Consider the following 6804-nt stretch of genomic DNA (forward strand, 5'->3'; position numbering starts at 1 on the left):
ACTTGGCCCCCTTCTCTGTTCTTTTGGAAAATTAAAAACGAGAGGGGAGGATTTCCAGCCCCCCGCTCCCTTCCCTTTCAGTCACCTTCTACGACACGCAGGGAATACGTGGGAAGTATTCTTTCTCCCCTATCCCCAGGGATAATATATATATATATATATATATATATATATATATATATATATATATATTTATATATGAATGTGTGTGTGTGTGTGTGTGTGTGTGTGTGTGTGTGTTTACGACAGCGCATCTTCCTGTCCAACACAGTCATATTCGCATTTATTTCATCATTAAAATCTTATGACCCCGCGTCAGCTTGGGGTCATGACCTGGTCTCTCTGTTTCAGGTTGAGGAAAGCTTGCCCAGTGACCTCATTCCTATCTGGAGGTCTGGGAAAACGTACACAGCGACCCTTATTACTATGAGGTCAAGAGGAAGGAAGGTGGACAGGAGCAAGGTATAGTAAAGAAATGGACGATAGATATTGAGTATTATCTATCTGTGGTTTAGTATCATTTCATATAATTCCTGTTGAATTAGATGATTATATTTTTTTATTTATTGTGCTGGTATTGAGTGATATCCTAAAAAAAAAAAAAATAGGAACCTACAGAATGAAAAAAAGAAATTAAACCATGTGTATAAAATAAGATATTCAAAAATAATCTTAATTTTTTTTCTATATACTATATCATCTTTTTCTTTCTTTCATACTATTCGCCATTTCCCGCCTCAGCGATGTAGCGTTAAGAACAGAGGACTGGGCCTCTGAGGGAATATCCTTACCTGGCCCCCTTCTCTGTTCTTTCATTTGAAAAAAAGAATTAAAAAAATGAGAGGAGAGGATTTCCAGCCCCCCGCTCCCTCCCCTTTTAGTCGCCTTCTACGACACGCAGGGAATACGTGGGAAGTATTCTTTCTCCCCTATCCCCTATTCCAATATTATTTTTTTTTCTAATGCAGTCCACAGCTCATCTTCCAGAATCTTTATATCATAAGTCTATTGCCATGGGACGTCTGCTTGCACTGCTTATGTCAAATCACGTTGACATTAATTTTCAAATTCCATTTCCCTAAATTTCCGACACATGTATGGCAACACCGGTACCATCGATGCCAGATGCCTCTGGAGAGACATATATATATATATATATATATATATATATATATATATATATATATATGTTGGAAAGGATCACAATTTTGCGCGTGATCAAGATATTCCTGAGTCCACGTGTTTCGTGTTTCATTTTCCCCGTGGACTCATAGGAATATATATATATATATATATATATATATATATATATATATATATATATATATATATATATATATATGCTTTTCATATACGAATATTTTAAGTGATAACAGAATTCTTATCAACAAATCGCAGTGTTTAGCTGTCACAAACTTGGTCCTCTCTCTCTCTCTCTCTCTCTCTCTCTCTCTCTCTCTCTCTCTCTCTCTCGGAAAGGGAAGGGAAGGTTAGAACAGGTCAAGATAGGCCAGCGGAGAGTGTGTGTGTGTGACCATCTGTTACTTGTTGTTCCAGATGTAGTGAAAGGGAGTTTAGCTTTCCTCTTGCGTCATCAATATGTTGGAAAATTTCAAGCTTTTGTTTTGAGGTTCATCCCTCACTCCTCTCTCTCTCTCTCTCTCTTCCAAGATGGGTATAACTGAAAGCCTTTCTTAGCCCTTCCCTGTAACTCAACTGTCTCAAGTCTGGTACTTTCTCTGTCGCTCTCCTCTGCACCTTCTCTATCAACTCTGAGTTTCATTAGCTGCAGTGGTGATAGTTGAGATGCGTATCCTAGTCTTGGCGTAAGTTTCATTAGGCGCAGTGGCGATAGCTGAGATGCGTATCCTCGTCTTGGCGTAAGTTTCATTAGCTGCAGTGGCGATAGCTGAGATGCGTATCCTCGTCTTGGCGTAAGTTTCATTAGGCGTAGTGACGATAGCTGAGATGCGTATCCTAGTCTTGGCGTAAGTTTCATTAGGCGTAGTTACGATAGCTGAGATGCGTATCCTCGTCTTGGCGTACTGTGCGACGCGATCAGCCCTGACCTAAACACTTGTCATCAGGCACTTTGTGTGTGTGTGTGTGTGTGTGTGTGTGTGTGTGTGTGTGTGTGTGTGTGTGTGTGTGTGTGTGTGTGTGAGCGTGTGTGTCTAGGAAAATAATGGAAGCAGGTGTATTAAGAGGACTTCCCCACCAGAGTCGGGGTAAAGAGATAAACCATCCCCCTTTTTTTTTTGGGGGGGGGGGGGTGTTGGAGGGGTGGGTCAAGTTTTCGCAGTGGTCCCGGGTGGGCAACACCAGAACCCACCTTCCTCCCGTTTTCTGATCACTTGTGGCTATAGGAAGGGCGGATGGTGGGGGTGTTGGGGAAGGGAAGGGGGGGGTGTGTGTGGGGGTTTAAAAATTGGCGTGAAGCGGATGGTAGTCAGTATACGCGCGTAGGGCGTAGGGGGTTTTGGGATGAGGTCTGCGTATGGTGATGTGCTGGAGACGGGATGAGATAAAGGGGGGGAGGGGGAGGTGGGGGGGGGGGTAATCTTCGTTGTGTACACGTCAACACATGGCTGCCAGCCACCTTGCCCCCCCCCCCCTTCTCTCTCTCTCTCTCTCTCTCTCTCTCTCTCTCTCTCTCTCTCTCTCTCTCTCTCTCTCTCTCTCTCTCTCTCTCTCTCCAGGCAACGACCCAAGTTCACGGGATGACAGGGTTGGATTCCCTCTGGATTTACATTGACGTGAGTCGAGGATTACAGTTGGAGACTTTTAGGATTACAAGTGAAGGTTCTCGGATTACAGTGTGTGTAATCCCCCGAATTACAGGTGCGTAATCCCCGGGTTACAGGTGCGTAACCCAGGGATTACAAAGTAAGAAATCTCCCAATAACAGGTGCGTAATCCTGAGATTACAGATGCGATGGAGCAGTACAGGTGTTGATGACACCCTGGTCTTCACACCTGTGGTGTACATCTGTCATTTCGTTGTTGTCAGCATATAGAGCCTACTAGTGGTATGCTGTCGTCAGCATATAGAGCCTGCTAGTGGTATGCTGTCGTCAGCATATAGAGCCTACTAGTGGTATGCTGTCGTCAGCATATAGAGCCTACTAGTGGTATGCTGTCGTCAGCATATAGAGCCTGCTAGTGGTATGCTGTTTTCAGCATATAGAGCCTACTAGTGGTATGCTGTTGTCAGCATATAGAGCCTACTAGTGGTATGCTGTCGTCAGCATATAGAGCCTACTAGTGGTATGCTGTCGTCAGCATATAGAGCCTACTAGTGGTATGTTGTCGTCAGCATATAGAGCCTACTAGTAGTATGCTGTCGTCAGCATATTTCTCTCAAGAGCCTCACTTGGTTCTCGCCCAGTGAGGTGCCATGCAGGATATTCTCACCACGTCACGTCAGCAGGCAGGATGGTAGAGAGAGAGAGAGAGAGAGAGAGAGAGAGAGAGAGAGAGAGAGAGAGAGAGAGAGAGAGAGAGAGAGAGAGAGAGAGAGAGAGGCCTCCTCTCACTCACCCTCCTTCCCCCTCCATTAAAGAGGTCAGGCACACCTGTCATGAAGTTAATATTGTCAACTTCCTTTGTGGCCCGGAAATGGCTTATCCCACACCTCCCCCCCCCCCCCCAGGCCAGGCGTCACGCTCCTTATTATCTGTATGGCACACATCCCGGGAGAGAGACCCCCCGGGCCTCTGGGTCGTGCCTGGGACCACCTGCCCGCTCTGGGATGCGAACCCAACCCAACCCAACCTCCTCCACTCCACCAACCTAGTCGTTCTCCTAACTCAGCCCCCATGGCAGTATATATTTTTCCCATATTCCAGAATGGTAGTTCAGAATATATTCTCTCTCTCTCTCTCTCTCTCTCTCTCTCTCTCTCTCTCTCTCTCTCTCTCTCTCTCTCTCTCTCTCTCTCTCTCTCTCTCTCTCTCTCTGTTTTTTTTTACCGGCCGTTGAGACGGAGGGAGAGGTGAGTGTGGGTTGGTGTGGAGGCAGTAGTCCCATCGTAAGCTTTCCAAATCCTGTTCCTACTAAGGTCGTGACCTCAGATGACCTCTCGCCAAGCACCAACAGGTCTTCCTCCACTTCGAGTTACCTCAACACCCAAGAACGTTTTCGTGCAAACTGGACGACTGACTGAAGACTGGAAAACGTATCCGCGCACGCCCGGCCGCCCCCCCGCGCGCCCCTATGAAACGCACATTGGTCCCTATCGCGAAATCCAACGTATTAAAAGAACCAGAAATAATGTCCAAACGTAAGGAAAACACACACACACACACACACACACACACACACACACACACACACACACACACACACACACACATGGTGTTCGCCTTCGTGTGGTCATCAGTTACACCGCATGGATGCTCGCCAAGTGTTATGACTGATGGCTGACGCCAGGCACGATATAATATCCAAGCCTCGGCCATCACGATACATCACCTGCGTGGTAATGTCCACGCCACAGCATCATTTGGGACGATGATCACATTGTTTGAAGTAGCTGAAGAACCCCTGTGGCTGTGGCTAGGGGGGAGGAGGTCGGGGCAAGACAGGGCTACGTGCGGAGGTTGGTGTGGAGAGAGGAGTGTGTGGGAGAGGGAGGAGGAGGAAGCAGAGACCCGTATGGTCGGGAATACAACGTGATTTCGTCGTCTGGTGAGCTCTCCTGGGCTGAAAGGCTCCTCGACAGTCCACCACCACCACTGCTCTCTCTCTCTCTCTCTCTCTCTCTCTCTCTCTCTCTCTCTCTCTCTCTCTCTCTCTCTCTCTCTCTCTCTCACATCCTCTATGCCAGCGCGAACCTGAGGAAATTTTCAACCAGTTTGAAGTCTCACGTCTTTTTTTTTTTTGTTTGTTTTTTACAAACGACACTTCAGTTCTGACCTTGAACGTATGTTATGAGCGAGGCCCCATGAGATTCAACAGATTTAAACGCTTGAAAAAAACGAATGAAGAAAAAAACAAACAAAAGCGAAGGTGAGGAATTACTGAAGACGAAAGTAAAGTGTGGGTGGAAGTTGGAGAGAGAGACGTGTGTGTGGCGTGTGTTCTGTGTGAGGCTTCATCCTCTGGTACGTTACCAGCGCTCGGGATAACGACAAGGTAACGATATTCAGAGGAATTCAAAGTGCATACGAACGCACACTTTCATCCAACATACAAACCTCCAATAGCCAGGTTCGAACCCGGGACCCCTGTGCGTGGCAGGCGGGAGCGCTCCCGCCTGCCACGCACAGGGTCCCGGGTTCGATCCTGGCTGTTGGAGGTTTGTATGTTATATGGAAGTGCGTCGACCAACCCGCAGGATTGGATGAGCAGCTGGATTGACTGTGGACCGACTGCCGCGACCAGGATTCGAACCTATGCGCTCGACCCTGAGCGGCCCGTGAATGCACCACAGTCAGGAACGCTAAGCGTTACACCACAAGAGTTCATGTAGAATATCTGTGAATATTCAGTGAAGACCATGTCGAATATCTGTGAATATTCAGTGGAGACCATGTAGAATATCTGTGAATATTCAGTGGAGACCATGAAGAATATCTGGGAAAATTAAATGAAGGCCATGTAGAATATCTGGGAATATTCAACGGAGACCATGTAGAATATCTGGGAATATTCAGTGAAGACCATGTAGAATATCGGAATATTCAACGGAGACCATGGAGAATATCTGGGAATATTCAGTGGTGGTGTGGTGTAGAGGTTTACATATATATATCCTGGTGTTGAGGGTGACTGGTGTACACACCCGATCCCACACCTGCTGTGACACACACACACACACACACACACACACACACACACACACACACACACGTGAGTGTGTCTTCAGATATTCCAGTTATCTCTGGACGCGTTTGGACATCCGGGTATCTGTGGGGGGTGGGAGGAGGTGGGAGATACTTGAAGTTAACCCCCCTCTTCCCCCACATCTCCCCAAAAATTCCCCAGAATCCGGGGGCAGCGGACTCCTTGTTCTCCTTGACTACGGGGGTGCGGAGGAGGGAGGGGGGTGGGTTCAGTCCTGTGTGGTTCCTTGCTTCGCTTGTGTCAGGGGAGCGAGGGTCCCGCTGACTTGAGTCAGGTGTGTTGACTTGAGTCACGTGTGTTGACTTGAGTCAGATGTGCTTTACGGCATGGGTAAGACGTATGACAGGTGTGTCTATGCTTGTAGCAGGTGTGTGTGTGTGTGTGTGTGTGTGATTCATACCTTTTCTTTCACTCTGGCAATACATGGCACGACGGGACGACCCTTGAACACGACGTGGACGACCCTTGACACGACGGGGCAGGTCATAGGCCAGGCCTTCATACATAAAAGTCGTACCGTTGTGTTCAAAGGTCTTACCGTCGTGCTCAAGTGTCGTACCGTCGTGCTCAAGGGTTGTACCGTCGTGCTCAAGGGTCGTACCGTCGTGTTCAAGGGTCGTACCGTCGTGTTCAAGGGTCGTACCGTCGTGCTCAAGGATATCATGAAAATTGATGTCCGTAGATTCTTATCTAACTATCTATTGGCAATCTACTTACTTTGTTAGCGACCAAGGTACAACCTTCCGTCGCTCTGCAGCGCCCAGCCATCCGCCAAGTCTAACGTCGATGGTAATATATATATATATATATATATATATATATATATATATATATATATATATATATATATATATATATATATATATATATATATATATATATATATATATATATATATCCCTGGGGATAGGGGAGAAAGAATACTTCCCACGTATTCCCTGCGTGTCGTAGAAGGCG

At 46.8% G+C, this 6804-nt stretch overlaps 1 protein-coding gene across 1 annotated transcript in view; it reads left to right on the forward strand.

Moving 5' to 3' along the window:
• The first annotated feature begins 443 nt into the window (after nt 1-443).
• The window catches only part of LOC139748199 (quinone oxidoreductase-like), a 33665-nt gene continuing 27304 nt past the window's right edge, over nt 444-6804 (forward strand). Inside the window, exon 1 of the mRNA XM_071661023.1 lies at nt 444-462. The gene's annotated coding sequence lies outside the window, so the exon portion shown is untranslated. The remainder of the gene's footprint in view (nt 463-6804) is intronic.

This window comes from Panulirus ornatus, chromosome 73, assembly GCF_036320965.1.
Source record: "Panulirus ornatus isolate Po-2019 chromosome 73, ASM3632096v1, whole genome shotgun sequence".
NCBI classification, from domain to species: domain Eukaryota; kingdom Metazoa; phylum Arthropoda; class Malacostraca; order Decapoda; family Palinuridae; genus Panulirus; species Panulirus ornatus.